This window comes from Pongo pygmaeus, chromosome 4 (genome assembly GCF_028885625.2).
Source record: "Pongo pygmaeus isolate AG05252 chromosome 4, NHGRI_mPonPyg2-v2.0_pri, whole genome shotgun sequence".
Lineage (NCBI taxonomy): Eukaryota > Metazoa > Chordata > Mammalia > Primates > Hominidae > Pongo > Pongo pygmaeus.
The window spans coordinates 62,711,545-62,728,615 of record NC_072377.2 but is presented as its reverse complement, the minus strand read 5'-3'; the positions used below and the strand labels follow the sequence as shown (position 1 = coordinate 62,728,615).

The 17,071-nt window shown below is 41.7% G+C and overlaps 1 long non-coding RNA gene and 1 pseudogene across 1 annotated transcript in view; both read right to left on the bottom strand.

Annotated features, from left to right (window-relative positions):
• The window catches only part of LOC134739586 (uncharacterized), a 141,245-nt gene that overhangs the window by 102,228 nt on the left and 21,946 nt on the right, over positions 1–17,071 (bottom strand). The gene's annotated exons all lie outside the window — the stretch shown is intronic.
• On the bottom strand, positions 9,983–11,779 carry LOC129036181 (sal-like protein 4; annotated as a pseudogene).

The window sequence follows — 17,071 nt, the reverse complement described above, 5'->3', positions numbered from 1 at the left end:
AGGACAAGCTCCTCAACTTCTGAGTTCTAATTTTCTTAACAGAAAAAAGAAATAATACCTCCCTGACCTATCATACAGTGTGTTGGGAGATAAAGATACTTCAGAAATTAGAGGTCTCCACAAATGGGTATTTTTCTTCTTTTGTGGTACTATTGAAACAAATTAAATTGTATCCTTAATGGTTTCACAAACTTGAAACATATGTTGTAAGCCTTCTGTATCATCAAAAAGTTCCATCAAAGTTGTGTTAAAGTCTACCAGCTGAAACATTTAAGGTGGGTCGGGGGAAGCATTTACCTAGAAGCAAGCTGATGGGTTGCAAGTCTCTCTACCCTTAAGACTGGTGATGCAAAGTTTTTTGTAAGTATTTCTCTCAAAGTCTTACTTTCAGGGACTTCAGTGAAAGTAAAGGAAATCAGAGTTCTTCTCACTGATTGGGGACTTTAAAATGTTTTGTGTTTTGTTTCAAACTGTTGGAAAAAGTGATTTTTCATTTCATATTTTTTGTGGCTAGTGAATTGACCATCAAGGGACTAATTCAATCCAGCTGTTGTGTTTTATGCGTTCATTTGAATTTCCCAACTGAATTGTAGGTTCTTAATTCAGGTTTTTTCCATTTAAATGTTGGCCTTATAATACATTTCCATAGAAAACAATCTGGTCGCTTTATGGGAGCATTTGGTGGCCAAACATAGAAAAATAAATAACTTTTTAAGTTCAAAGAATTGGTAGTTTTTGTTTCTACAAAAGAGAGAGAAAGAGAAAGATGGAAAAATTAGATAGGGTTCAGGTAGGACTAAATACATAGATGTGAAGACTAAAAGTATGAACTGATTCTTAAAATTTTAAGTAGAGAATAGTTAAGATTGAAAAGAAATAATGAGTTTTCTTCAAATATAAGAAGGGCCTCATTTCTAATAGAATACCAGTGATATTTTTATTCAGTTAAAGACCAATTATATGTCTCAGTGCTTTGGCAGTGTCAAGAACAGAGAAGGTTTTCAATATATGCCAAATGAGGGCAATACTGGCCATTTGCAAATGAGAGCATTTTTTAAGTGCCTTAAATTACACCATAAGGAACTGAAGTTATATATGAAAAATAATTCCCTGAATGGAATGGCAAAGCTACCACAGGGTGGAGTGAATCTCTGGGACATAGTATGGTGTCCAGGTGCCTCACTGGGCAGTTAAGTATTAGGCTGTATTCTTAACTCCTTAACATGGTTTGCTTGCAGTTCTTCCTAAAGATAAAACATTTCTAGACAACCTTCCCAGACCATTCATTTCTGGGATTCCATAAAGTATCTGAAATTGAAGGTGAGGGAGATTAGGGAAAGTGAAGCAATTGAGCCAAAAGGGTATTCTACTTCCCATAGAGAATGCTTTGGTTCATAAACCTACCTCTTTAGGTGAGTTGGGATGCTTTGAACAAATTTTTTTAAAAGTGCCTTCAAAATTCAAAATTCAGTAGCATTGTCAGGCTTGGTATAAGGCCCCATTTGCTTCACTGGACAGAGAAAAGACTGTAAGTTGTCTGTATTTAACCTTCTTCTCTATGATATACCTCCGCTAGCTATCAGATGCACTTATTGAGTCTCTACTATGTGTGAATTACTTTCATATTATTCTCAAAATATCTCTGCAGAATTCATAAATGCAGGTAATTTGCTTCAGAATATCTAGGTATTAACTAGCAGAATCTGGATTTACATCCAAATTTGCCTGTTTCATGGTTCATGTTAAGCACCTCTTCATTAGTATGGCTATTTCTATATGACAAGAAAATCAAAGATGGTTTGCTATCACCTCTTCCTGCTCCTTCCACATGAAAGGAGAAAACTGTACTTCAAGTGATTCCCTGGGTCTGTGAGTGATTGAGTCAGCCCTCTGTAAGCTGGACTGTGATCTCAATGGCCAGTATTGCAAAGCCCCACACACCACTGACACGAAGAGTTAAGAGGGCCTCCTCCCTCTGGCAACAACAGTCCAGACCAGTCCCAAATAAAGGGTCATCGCCTCCTAATCTGGTCATTTTGCTCCACAAAGTGTATGCTTCTAGCCCCATGGATAGCCAGTGTTTCTATTGGAGCCTTAATAGGATGACCTCACAATTGTGTTTGCTGAGTCTGGATGTATTTGCCGCCTGATATTCCACCTTTGTCCATATACCTGGAGGCTTCAGCAGTAGGAGGAATTTACAAATCTAATAAATAATTATATGCAATATTTACTGAGGCCCATTCCTATTACATCAGGTCCCATTAAAATCTAGAGGGAAAAAGTGCTGATTCTTTTCCAAGAGCACTACATCACATGCTATAAAGTATTTCCTTATTAGGCAAAACAGACAAATGGATTTCGGCTTTTTAAAGACCCTTTCCCCTGACTCAAATAAAGCCCTCCTGATATAAAAACTCTTTGAAGATCTCTTTACCTCTTGTCGGTTATGAGTGCCTCTCCTGTTGTAGGTTGGAGCCAAGGCTAATAAGGCTGAAAAACCAAAGGAAAACCCTTTTTAGTGGAGTACAGCATCTTTCCGATTACAATTGGGAAACTCACATTTGAACACTTGCTTTTGAGACTTTTCTGCCTGATTTCACAAGGTGAATGTCCATGCTTGTCCCTAGATTGGCTTTTGTTTCCAAAGTGACTTTTATTCCATTCAAAATATACCTGCTGTGCCCCTCCTTTTGTCTGTTTTCATAATGAGAAGTTGCTTAAGAAAATGTGAAAACAAATTATTGTCTAATAATATATTGTACAGTGCTTTCTGAAGTTTACAGAGCGTTTTCACAAACATTACCTTATTTAATTTTTGTATTATCCTTGCAAAAACTCAGTGGGGTAAATAACATTATAATGATTTTCCAGATAAGAAAATTGAGGCTCAAATAATTCTAATTCTGTGCCCAAGGTCATACAACACTCTCAGGAGTCAAATCTAGTTAGTGATAGAAACTGCCAATTGTCCCCTCATATGTCCTCTCCCTTTCTTCTTTTAATAACAGAATGCTCAACTTTTAGCTGGGCACATGATCACCCAGGAAAAAAGACTACATTTCCCAGTCCCTATTATGGGTAGGTGTGACTATATCATCGAGTTTTATCTGATAACATTCTAAAGAAAGAAGCATATGCAGCCTCCAGGAAAGGCCTTTGGGAGGTACCATGCCCTTCTTTACCCCTTTCTTCTTACGACTAGCTAGAATGTGGACTTGATGGCAGGAGCAGGAACAGCCATCTTGGACTACAAGGTACCCATGGAGGTCCTGCCTGGCAGAGCAACAAGGTAGAAGGAGCTTGGGATCTGCAATGATATAAAGTAACCATACCACCTGGACCACCTACATGCTGGCATTAAAGTGAGAAAGAAATACAAGAGAGAAATTAAAGAGAAAATGCCCACCTTGTTTAAACTACAATTATTTTAATTTTACTAATGTCAACAATTGAACCTAACTTTAACTGATAGTAACACTCAACTGATAAATAATTTAAATCCTTCTCTACAAGATGATGGAGATAAATGACTGAAGAGAGAAGTGATCTGACTATACTATATGGCTTTTTTGCAAATGACTTAGAACACCAGCTGCTATGGGAAAACCAGGTGACTTCTGAGGGGTTTGACACAACCACTTGACCAATTAATTTATACAGAAACTCATTTTTCTATCTTTGTCCTCTTGGGTGGAAAAGCAACAATATTAACATCCAACCTCTTAAATGTCAACCTTCACCAACCAGCAATCCCAGTGTAAAAAAATCGTGGAAGTGGTCAGGCACCATGGCTCATGCCTGTAAGCCCAGCACTTTGCGGGGGTCAAAGCGACAAGATTATTTGAGCCCACGAGGTGGAGAGCATCCTGGGCAACATAGTGAGACCTCATTTCTGTAAAAAAAATTTCAAAATAAAAGAAAGAAAACATGGAGGTGAGAGTTTCATCTGTGATGTGATGCCTTGGAGGATGTGCTGTCTTCCAAACACCAAAAGCCTAGTTCTGATACTAAATCATGCATGAAAGACCACATCTGAACCCCAAGACGCTGATAGTGTGGTCCCGCCATGCATCAGTGCAGCCCAGTGAGGGGCTTCCATTGCCTTCTGTCCCTAGTCTGGGCTGGGGGTCGGCCTGCCAAATCCCAGCAGGCACTGATGGAGACAAGGAGAACAAGACCACCTCAACAGGCCTGAACTAGAGAACATGTCCCCAAAAAGCCAAATTCCAAGGCACAACCTGCTCTGAGACCAGGCCTCTGTGCCAAAGAGCTGGAGGAAATTTGGCAAAGAACTGAGAACTCCAGATGGGAAACATGAGAGGGGAGCAGACACTTCTCCACACTTGTCAAAACCCTCTAAATCACAGGCCATAGCAGCATGCATAACCACCTACCCACAAAGGCTGAAGCACACTTCTGAAGGTGGGCGCTTAGACAGGGCTATAAGCCCTGATCACAACCCAGCTACCCAAAGCCCCTCTTTGCTCAGGTGGGGAGCCAACGGCTTAGAGAGGGTGAAGGACTTGCCTACAGTCATGCAGATTGTTAGAGGAAGTGCTGGGACAACCAGGGCTCAGCCCTATGCCCACTCCACCCCTCCCCCTACCTGGCCCTCCATCTCACACTCCACTCCTCAGCCTCAGAGTGGTAAAGCTTTTGAAGCGATTGCCTAAACTCACTCCTATGTCACTTCATCCAATACAATTCAAATGAAAAAAAAAGGTACATGCACATGTATGTTCATTGCAGTTCTATTCACAATAGCAAAGACATGGAATCAACCCAAATGCCAATCAATGATAGACTGGATAAAGAAAATGTGGTACATACACTATGCAGCCATAAGAAGGAATGAGATCATGTCCTTTGCAGGGACATGGATAGAGCTGGAAGCCATTATCCTCAGCAAACTAACACAGGAACAGAAAACCAAACACCACATGTTCTCACTTAGAAATAGGAGCTGAACAATGAGAACACATGGACACAGGGAGGGGAACATCACACACTGGGGCCTGTTGGGGGGTCAGGGGAGGGAGATCATCAGAATAAATAGCTAATGCATGTAGGGCTTAATACCTAGGTGATGGGTTGATAGGTGCAGCAAACCACCATGGCACACGTTTACCTATGTAACAAACCTGCACGTCCTGCACATGTATCCCTGAACTTAAAATTAAATTAAATTAAATTTTATAAAAAAGAAAAAAGGGAGTGAGGCTCACATTGCTTTACCTGGAGCATTCTTTCCTGTGCCTGGCTCTCCTCTCTCCATGCAGCCCCTCCTGTCTGGGAGTTTAGTCATGTTCTTTCCCTGGAAGCCATTCTGATTTCTCAGAGTGTGCTAAATGCATCTTCTCTGTGCTCCCACAGATGTTGTGCCTGTCACAATCTCACATTTGATCCTGTTATATTAAGATGATCTGTTTGCTTAAGTATCTTCCCCATTAACATTTAAACTCACCGGGTGCAGTGGCTCACGCCTGTAAGCCCAGCACTTTGGCAGGCAAGGCAGGTGGAACACCTAAGGTCAGCAGTTCGAGACCAACCTGACCAACATGGTAAAACTCAGTCTCTATTAAAAATACTAAATTATCCAGGAGTGATGGTGCATGCCTGCAATTCAAGCTAATTGGGAGGCTAAGGCATGAGAATCACTTGAACCTGGGAGGCAGAAGTTGTGGTGAGCCAAGATCGTGCCATCGCAGTCCAGCCTGGGCAACAAGAATGAAACCCCATCTCAAAAAAAAAAAAAAAAAAAGATTTAAACTCTCCAAGGGCAAAAACTCTTAGTTATTCATCTCTGACCCCAACAATCTGTTCTATGTACTTCTTTCACTCATATCGTCTAATTCAATTCTCATAACATCCTTATTGTCCCAATTCCACAAATGAGAAGACTGAGGCACAAAAAGGCTCCAGACCTTGCCTAAATTACACAACTAAGCTATCCAAGCAGCAGAGATGGGGTTTAAACCCAAGCAGTGGAAATCCTGAGAGTTCCTAATCACTTTGCTATACCATCTCTTCTCCATCAGATTAAGTGTTTCATGCTCATATTTCGATTAAAAGCCCACGGAGACTTTGTGAAGGGACTTCATAAATGGAAAAAAAGAGTTTCTTTGTCATAGCATTTCCAGACCTAAAATGCAAGGCTGCTGTAACAGATGTTGTCCATGTCCTGCCCACAACCCTGGGATCATTCACTGTGCTCAAGTGACTCCCCGGTGCCAGTATCTATATTTCCTGCTCCAGTGATTTATTTTCTGCTGCCCCTGTGCAGCAGGCCAAAGTACCAGGGAGTTAGCACCTTCTGGGAGCAGCCCTCAACCAATGGCTCTAGAGCATTGGTGTGTAGATGTCCTGGCTCCCTCACTCCTCAGCTGGGATCATCCTGAGGTGTGGGTTTGCACTGTTCCCCACAGTCACCCCAGGATGAGCTCCAGTTGCCCGCTCTGGTAGCTGGCTTGGTAGCGCACCTACCTTAGCTGCCTTCCCTCCCTGCATCGTTCTCTACATCCCTGGTGGTATTTCCATATTTCCCAAATTAGCTGGGGTTTTCTGTTTTTTGTTTTTGGTGATCAATTACCATTTGCTGAGTGTATATGGGTGATATGATATAAACTGAGAAATGTGAGTTATCAGAAACTAAAGGGCTAAAACTGACAGTTTCAACACCCACTTTACATATTTTTATGAGAACTAACTGATGAAAATATATCCTGGCTACACAGCCCTTGTGGGGAGTTTGAAGTATGGTTTGGGTCATCTGAACTGTCAATTTCAGCCCTTTAGTGTGAGATAACTAACATTTCTCAGTTTACATCATGTCGCCTATATACATTCAGCAGATAGTGATTGATCACTGTTCTCACACTGCTAATAAGGACATACCCAAGACTGGGTAATTTATAAAGGAAAGAGGTTTAACTGACTCACAGTTCCACACAGCTGGGGAGGCCTCACAATCATGGCAGAAGGTGAATGAGGAGCAAAGTCACATCTTACATGGAGGCAGGCAAGAGAGTGCATGCAGGGGAACTCCCCTTTATAAAACCATCAGATCTTGTGAGATTTATTCACTATCAAGAGAACAGCATGGGAAAGACCTGCCTGCCCCCATGATTCAGTTACCCCCCACCAGGCCCCTCCCACGACATGTGGGAATTATGGAAGCTATAATTCAAGATGGGATTTGGGTGGGGACACAGCCAAACCATATTAATTACCAAGATGTATGGGCTGGGATAGCACAGCACAGGGAGGCATTAGGCAGTCTTATCGTTTCACAGATACAAGGGCCTTTTTAGATATCTGCAGGTAAAGGGTTAACCATTTTTATTTCTACTTGAGAATTTGATTTTCGGTTAACTTTCTCCCACTGTCCCCTAACTAACCTTATAAAAATGATGTCAACTCTGTTGTCTGGCACATTACTGATGATAATAGTGACTGTTTATTGGTAACTTGCATCTGGACTGGGCAGAACTATAAATGAACCATAAACACCTGATGGGAGTTGTTATAAGAGGTATTGGCTGTTGTGGGTCATGAGTCTTCTAAATCAGGGCCACAGAGAATGGCTCCTGAACAATTGTGTGGATGGTGGTAAAGACTGCTACAAGGACTCCCACAGCAGAGGAGCACCTGACACTGTCCCCTGACATTCTGTAGTTCTTTTCCTATAGTATTTCAAGTAGACTGGGGCCAAGGGGGCCTGTGGTCATGATGTGAGTCTAAATATTTCATTGAACCTAAGAAGAAGGTGCCCTAGTAAGCACCACAGTATCCATCCACAAACTCTCATCTAATTCACAAAATAGTATATCTTATAAATGCTACATGTGTGTTTCCAAAATTTAAGAAAGATAATTAAATAACTGTATACTTTCTCCTGTACTTGTCCCTTCACCACAACACCTATGCTAAAAAAAAGAAAAAAAAATAGTCATTATTAATGATGAATCATTTTTACCTTATACTGAGGCCCTTCCTGTCTATGCAGTCTACCCTCCCTCCCTCCATCAGCATCTGCTACCTACTAGATATCATCAGTCACACTGCTTTTCACATCATTTGTCCCTCTGGTCCACTTTAAATTCAAACAAAGTTGGCTTTCTTTCTAGCCAGTTACTATGATCATTTCTCACACCTTATTTCTAACTCTTCCTTTGTTCTCTCATCAAAATCTAGACTCTTTATGACCATGTTCTTAACGATTTGGTTCTCTTCCCACTCATTTTCTTTTTTGGGGAGAAAAAAAAATCAAAATTCATTTACCAAGACAGCATCAGCAGGTACAACTACAGGGGTTTCTCCACAGATTATACGTTCACAAGACATTATTAGCTCAACATTGAGAAAGCCACTGGTGTATTTTCTGTAACAATATCCACTTCACAATGTGAATAGGTACTATTATTGTATTCACTTGCAATTCCAGAAGGAAAGGCACAACTTGCCCAAAAAAAGCGGGGGTGGAGGGAATCCTAAAGTCAAGTGCAACAACAAAAAGACGATACTTTGGCCAATCGTCTTGGATCCACATTTCAGTCAGGGCCTTCCACATAGAAGGAAAGACTTTTCTCCCAGAAGTTAGTCTTTCTTTCTTTCTTTCTCCTTTCTTGTTAAACCAAGAGCAATGTTTTGTTTGCTCAATATTACATGCACAAAAGGAAATTGCAAAAAAAAAGGCATCACAAAACCATTTTGAACGTTCAGCTCTTCCCACCAATACATCAACTCTTAGGTTTTAGACAGGGCCTGGGAATATTTTAGTGGTCTTAAAATAGGAAAAAAGACCCTATGTCTATGAAAAATAAAAAATAAATGAGGTAAATCAATTAAAGCTTTCACACCCAGGACTTGCCTGTTCCAGCTTCATAGCCTTCCTGAAATATTCTGCAAGAAAATCAAAAAATCTTCATAATTATTTGGCATAAGTCATAGAAGGAAATTCGACAAAAAAAAAAATAGTATGTGAACCTGTGATAGGAAACATGCCCTTCCATGAGTTTCTTCTCAAGAATGAAAACCCAGTTCTTCAATAAAGTAGGCACTGGCAAACTAAATTAAGTCATCTGAGATTCCCCGCTCAGGTGCCCACCTCTTCTGGAGTTCAGGAAGAGAAAGGCATCTAAGAAGTGTGAGGAGGACGTTGACAGTCTCGGGGCTCCAACTGAACTGTATTTAAATAAGCAGCAACACACGTATTGACTCCCTGAGGACTAGTATAAGTCCATTTGAAGGCATCCTACTTAAAGTTCTAAGGCTGAAGCAATTTTACAATTTTACAACCTTAGTTTTTGTAGTTTTTTTTATTATTACATTCGAAAAAATAAACAATAAGATGAGGACAGGGTTGGGGCATCTAAAACAGGTCCCTAAATAGATGACAGAACTGCATACAGTTACCATAGAAGTATACAGTACTCCTCTCCCCTCAGTTAGGCTATGTAGTTGTCTTTTCCACTGTTGTTCAGTAAGTTCCAATGGTTCTACCTTGAAATAGCTAACAGTCTTTGGAAAAAGTCATTCTAGGTTGTACAAAGGCTCTATGTATACAGTTTGTCACAAGTAACAAATCTTCTTTCCAAAATTTTTTTTTAAAAAACTCTGTATTTGTTTCGGTATTTTTTTTTTAGTTTTCAATTTTTTGCAAAGCAATATAGCAACAATTGTGATTGTAGAACTTGCCTGAGGTTGTGATCACAACCATCGTAAACATCATTTGCATATCAGTAAGAGAAACAAAACAGGAGGGGATGAGTTCTTACAAAAAAAAGCAGATTCTAGAGATTTCACTCTGTCTGCATTTCTCCTTTCATGCAAGTTCTCCTTTAGCTTAGCTGACTGCAATCTTGTTTTCTTCCAGGAAATGAGGAAACTGGTTTTGGGAATGCTGTCAGTAGCACCTGCTTTTTCCACATCTGCACTGATACCTGATTGGGAGCCATCCATCTTGGAGTAGGCGAATCTGCTACTGCCGCATCACGGCATTGGCGAACTTCTTCTGGCAGATGGGGCAAGAATGCTGCGTCTTAATGGACGTGTTGGTTCAGTGAACCCCAAGGTGTGTCTTCAGGTTACCTTTGGTAGAAATGACTTGGCCACAGATATCACACTGGTATGATCTCTCCCCATTGTGGGTGCAGTAATGCATCTTGAGGGAGCTCTGGCAGCTTAAGACTTGGTCGCAAATGAGACATTCGTTGGCATCGGTGGTCCCATTCCCTTGGAAGCCACCAGTCCTTTGGGAATTATGGTTTGGTCCCACCCCAGGATGTGTGGGTCCACCCTCACTTTCTGGAGAAGGCCCAGGCTGCAAGTTGCTTGGCTGGGGTCCACCCTTGAGGTCCTTGGGGTTAGTCACCAAAGAGGGATTCTCAGGTAGCCCTACCAAGGGGGTTACAAGGACAGGTTTGCTGTCTAGAGAGAGACTTGATTCATCGACAGGGAGGGGTACAGAGAGTGCATAGGGGATGCCATTGCCTGTCGCCACTTTGTCCTGGAGCTCGGCCAACAGCTGGGGGTTTGCCTTCACCTAGGGATGTCGGCAAAAGTGCACCTTGAGGTCATTCTTGGTGGTGAAACGATGACCACAGACAGAGCACACGAAGGGTTTCTCTCCAGTGTGGGAGCGGAAATGGATCTGCTAGGAGCTATCAGTCCCGAAAACCTTGCTACAGCACTTACACTTGTACTTGTAGAGGACGCCATCATCTTTGGATGTGACATCCACCACGGAGATGTTCGGTGGCTTCCCTTCCCTTGGATGGGTCTAGCGCCACAGTGGAGAAAGGACTCTGGAAGAGCACCGAGCGCGGGGCCTGAGGATGTAAAGCACTGGGGAGGCGGGACATGACGTTTGGGAGCACCCGGGTCCCATCCGGCTTTGGAACAAAAGGCGTCAGCCCTGGGGACAGGGAGCTGGTGGCAGAAGGGATGCTGGCATGAGGTAGCTTGGCTTGTTTTAAGGCGTCCAGAGACAGACCTTGGCTTCCAGCTTTCTGGCTGAGCAAAACCATAGCTGCAGAAACCTGCTGGGACATGTGGCTGTCCAAGGTCTTCAGGGTGTCGGCCCCGCCCCGCTGGAGTGCAGGCGTGAGAGGCTCACGTGTTCACCGGGATGCGGATCTGCTCGGTGAGCTGGGTCTGCTGTAGCTGCTTCTGCTGCTACAGACACAGTATGGGCTCGAGGATGCTGTTGGCGCCAGGCACAGGGGCAGACAGGGCATCTGCTTTCTGCTGATTCACCGCCACCTTGGTGCCCCATAGTGCCCGCAAGGACATGTTAGTGTTGGCCACTTTGCCTTTGGTTAAATATCTTACGTACTCGGGGGTGGGTGGCAGGGCCGTCTCTGTCTTTAGATACATCACAGATTCCGCACCAGCTTCTCCTTCATGTCCCCTGAGCTGCCCCCATTCTCCCTGTGGCCATCCTCAGTGCTTGGACTGGGTGGCTGGTGGCTCAGTACAGCTTCAGAGATGTCTTCTGAAGGCACTGGACCCTCGCCATCATTCATGATGAAGACGGGTGGATTTTTAGTGCATTTTTTCTTATGTTCCAAGAACTCAGAGATGCTAAAGAACTTTGCTTATAGACTTGCGTTTTCTCATAGACTTGCGTTTTCTCCCACCGAGCACTAAGCTCCCCCACCGCAGACACCGCGGGGGCCACATCTACAAACTCCGGGGTCGGCTGCTGCGGCGGCTGCTCGCCCTGGGCCTCCTCCGAGATGATGTGCTGGGATTTAGCCTGCTTGGGCCTCGACATGGTGCGAGCAACCAGGCGCCAGGAAAGCCGCAGTTATTTGCTCTCTCTGCCACAAATTCCAGAGTTGGGAAATTTACCCACCTTCCCAGCTCATTTTCATTCTGACTTATGTGGACACTACCTCTATCCCCAGAAGAATACTTTTCTGTACTGCCAAGAATATATTGTGATTTGAGAATCTTTCTTTAACAAAATTCACGTATTTATTAGTTTTCCATCATTGTACAAATCTTCCTGTCTATGGCTACCTTACCGACCCCATGCCCCCGCCACAAGTCAAAAGTATAAATATTAGAAAAGTAAACCTATAAATATGGTAAAGATGTAAAATGGCCAGTTTTGTCATAGGCCAGCTCTTAACATTGAAAATCCTTCTGCCAGTGTCTTTTATGTTCTGCTATTATCTTGTATTTGTTTTTCACGAGGACCCATAAGAATACAGAAGAAGAAAACTTAGATCCAAAGGACTCTCAACCAACAGTGGTGTTGGGACACTATTTAGTTTTTTCTACGGCTGGAAAAGGAGAGCTCATGTGGATTTTCACAGCTTCCTTAAAAATGCAGGACTATGACTCCAAGCTCTCAAAATATCTGGAGGGAGAGCTGTGAGCATACTGGAGAATTCACTGAGAAATCTGGGCTCGAAGGAGAACAAATTATCATTCCCTAAAAAGAATAGGAGTGGGCATCTGGGCACTGGTAGCTTTCTTTCTAAGAAACAAATTGTTCTGCTTTTTGAGTAAGGCAAGACAGAGCCATAGGTGAAACTCTTTACATACTACTAGGAATGAATTAAACATTTATATCAGATATGCTATATAGCATATCCCTATAAATATATTTATTGATTATCCTAAATCTTATTATTTTAAACAGTCAAGGGTTTTAGCTAACAAGGGTAAGTTTTTTTAATTCTACATAGAATAAAAGACTAGAATTCCTTCTTAGGTAGTATCCCATTCCCACATGCCTTACAAGTTGGATCCTGGAAACCATGATGCTCTTACCACTCCTTTGCTGGTGCTGGAGACGGTTGCAAGTGCAGCTACTGAAAGGAAAATTTTAACTGTGAAGCATCAAAGTTGTCAGGAGCTTCGCAGCTCTGAAGCAGAATCTATTGTTGTTTTGTTTTTGCTTTGTTTGTTCTGTTTGACAACATTTAGACAAAGTTTAAGAAGACAAAAAGTAGACAAAAGACAAAGACTAACAAAGGAAAGTCCAGAAAGACCATCCAAAACAAAGACTCTCTAGTTCCAAGTCCTTTCTATTTCTATATAAACTCGAGGCATTCAGTCACTAGTCTTTTATACTTGTGTCTTCTTGACTTGAATTAAAATGTGTCATGCTAAGAATCCAATTACTTGACCAGAGACAAAATTTCATTAGTCACCAAAGAGCAATAAAATACTGCTCTGTTCAAGGAGGTTCAAACATGTTGTCATCATTGTGAACTCAGCAGCAATCTAGACTATGTAACCACTTGTTATCAGAAATCAGTCAGGGAAACTCCTGGAAGAAATAAATCCCTCATATGGCTTCATTCCCACCTCACCTGTCAACACCATCATGCTCTCCACTCCAATAATTAGTTTTATTTCAGTTCTTCAAATACTGCAAGACTTCTCTTATGTCCAGGTCTTTGAATATGCAGTTGCTTCTGGGTAGAATATTCTTCTACTTCCCACTTTATTCATTCCTCTTTCAGATCTCATATCAGTATCACTTCCCTCAGGGAGCCCTGCCTGGGTCCCTCTCACAGCATATCACCTAGCAGAGCACTACTGCATTAATAATTCGTCACTTAATGTGTATAGGCCGTGCTAGACTCTGCATTTCATGGAAGAAGGGGCTGTCTCTGTTACCACTCTATCCCTGAAACATAATACAATTCCTGACACTCAGGGTCGCTCATAAAGATTTATTGAATAAACAAATTGACAGAACACTTAGACGTGCAACTAAGACATAATCTAACATCAAATTAATATAGGACAATTCTATATGGGCTGGTGGGGTCAAGAGTCAACTAGTGACCACAAGCACAAAAACAGCTAAATTTCCACAAGTCCAAAAGCAAGGAAACTCTTTAGCCCTTGATGTCAAAAACCAAATATCAATTTGGAAAATTGTGCCACTAAATCAACTAAGAAAGTTGTTTAAAATGCAAGAAATGATCAACTATAACTCAATTTAAGGAAAGTCCAAGAAGTTGTGTGTGAAGCATTTTGGTTTGTTCTTGGTTCATTTTCTTTCTTTCTTTTTTTTTTGAAACTGAGTCTCGCTCTGTCACCCAGGCTGGCTGGAGTGCAGTGGCATGATCTCAATTCACTGCAACCTCCACCTCCCAGGTTCAAGCAATTCTCCTGCCTCAGCCTCCCGAGTAGCTGGAATTACAGGCATGTGCCACCACGCCCAGCTAATTGTTTTGTATTTTTAGTAGAGACTGGTTTCACCATGTTGGCCAGATGGTCTCCATCTCTTGGCCTCATGATCTGCCCACCTCAGCCTCCCAAAGTGCTGGGATTATAGGCATGAGCCACCGCGCCCTACCTCTTGGTTCATTTTCAAAACACCATGTGGGAGTCTTGGCATATTGAAGCAAACATGATAGATTAAAAGTAGAAAATGTGCATAAATATTAGATCAGAAAATAAAGGCAAGCAAGTCAAGCCTTTGGAAAAGCAATTTTCAGAAGGGCTAGAAGAGGACTCTAAGTGTTCAAAAGTGGCCTAAAAGTGACCTGTAACAGGAATAAAATAAAATAAATGCAGCTTACTTTATTGATCATTCAGTACATGCTTTGCAAGGTGATAAACATTTTGTAAGCATTGCCTCTTTAGTCCTCAGAACCCCGTTGTAATAAAGTAGGCACCATTGTACTCTCGCTTTATAAGCGAGGTAACTGAGGTTCTAAACGGTTAACTAATTTTCCTAAGCTTATATAGATAGCGTGAAAACCCGTATTCAAATCCATATTTCTGGAGCTCAAATTCTTAAACTCACTGCACTACAAATTACCCAAATCTAAAATTCCTGCGTCCCATTTCTTCTAAATCCAAATCAACATCTGCCCCCTCAGTGACACTTACAACCACTCTGCATTGCTTTCCCAAGTGTTCTGGTGAAAACACTAGGGAAGAGTCAGTTCTCCAGAGCAGCCACAGAGCATTCCATAAAGAAACGCAAAGAAGAGCTCCAAAATTTGGTGAGCCAGCTCTGTGGGCATAGCCTCCTGCTGAGGCTCAGAATGAGAAAGCATTAGTAAAATATATTTTTTTTTAATTCTGCACACGTGTCATTGTGTGTGAGTGTGCTTCTATGTGTGTTTGTGTACATATATATGAGCCTAAATGCTCTGGAAGAATTCACACCAAACTCTAACAGTGGTGATTAATGGGAATGGATATAGAATTAGAAGCAGGAATTAAGAGGAAATGTTTCTTTTTAGGCTTCATACTTCTATCATACTCATAATTTTTACTAGGCAATTAAGTCATATTTTAATTTTCTTAAAAGGCATCTAGCTCATGTTTCTGCTGGATAGGAGAATGATCTTATGTTAATTGCAGCTATGACAGGTAGCTCTCTCCTCTTACCCATCTGCAGTGCTGCACAGCCTCCTGATACTTTTCCAGGGGATAATCCCTTCCTTATTGCTGCTGGAGCAATTTCAGCCTATTGCATTTTTTCCTTTCTTCATGTAGTAACTTCTTCGATCATAGCCACTAAGACCCCATTTAATCTGGCTGCAATAAACATATTCTTAACTGCTCCCAGAATACTTCAGGGCACTATGATCTCTTTGGCCACAAAAATTTGACTCTAACTAGTGCTCAAAGATATTCTGCCTTCAAATAAGTGGCCCATACCAGTGATAGCAATGGGTTCTATCTGGTCCATTAAATTTCATGTCAACTCACCTGTAGTATTAAACCTGAAATTATCTTTAATTTGTCTGTCTTTCTCGTTTCCTAAATATCCAGATTCTCCTTCCCCACATTATCATTTTATTAAATACACAATTGACACACGAATATGCTCTTTATAAAAGAGGAAAACCACACAGAAGTATATCAAAAACTAAGACCCTCCCTTGACTTTTTCTCTAATTGCAAAGTTTGTCACTAAAAATTGTTGTGTGCATCCTTCCAAATATATTCCAATGTGTTTGTAACATAATTGCATAATATTGTTTTGTGACTTGCTTTTCTCATTCCTCCACTACAAATATATTTCAGGTCCTTTCAAGTCAGCATATTTGGCTCTGCTTAATTTCTTTTCATGGTTTCATGGTATTTATGGGGTGACCATATCCTAATTAATTTAAGCTCTACTGTACTGATGGAAATCTGGAACATTTCCACATTTAAACTCTTACAAACAAAGCTGCAATGAACACCCTAATACATAGATCTATATACACATTTTTGGTTTTTCTCCAGAATAGTTCTTAAAAACAAAATTCTTATTTATTGTCAATTTTGATAAATATACCAAATTGCCACCTAAAAATGTGCCACTTTGTTTCATTCTCTAGCTTTATGGATATTTTTATATCTGAAGAAAGAAGATAAGCCAAGAGTTCCTGCATTCCTTGTGGAGTATTCTTCCTTTTCAAAATTACCTTAGCGCAATTCTTATTCAGTCAACTTTATGATCAGGCTTTCAAGTTCCACTAAATTTTTTTGTAAAGCAAGAAAAGAATGAAGACTGAAGTTCTTGGTTCCTTAGGCTTGCACTCATTGTGTGTTCCACCCTGTAAGAGAAGCAGCCAGCACCCTGGAACAGCAGACCTCTGACCTGGTGGGCACCAAGGTCGGGAAGGCCAGCCTTATCCTCTTTACCTAATGTCATGCTCAGGGCAGCCTGGCCAAAGGGCTCTCCGGATCCCAGCTTGGTTCTCTAGATCCCACCTTGCCTGTGGACTTCAGGTGAGAGAGGCATCAAGGGTATCAAGGAGCAAGACAGAGTGGTCTATGACGTCAGCCTGTCCCCATCATCTATGTGAGCCTAGGGAAGTCACAGGCCCCTCCCTCATTGGTTGATAATATGGGTTTCACTACTGTAACTACAGAGGCTTGCTATAAGGACTAGAGACAGTGTCTGAAGGGTCTAGCAGAGTACCTGGAGCAGGTTAAGTGTACAGTGGTTCAAAAAAGACAGGGGGACTTGTTTTCATTCATTTTCCATCAACCCCTTCAGCAACCTAGAATCCGGTGATTTCTCCTCTCCACTCCTCACCCCTCCCTACAACTCCTCTGTGAGAGCAAAGTTCACCCTGACATCAGTCAC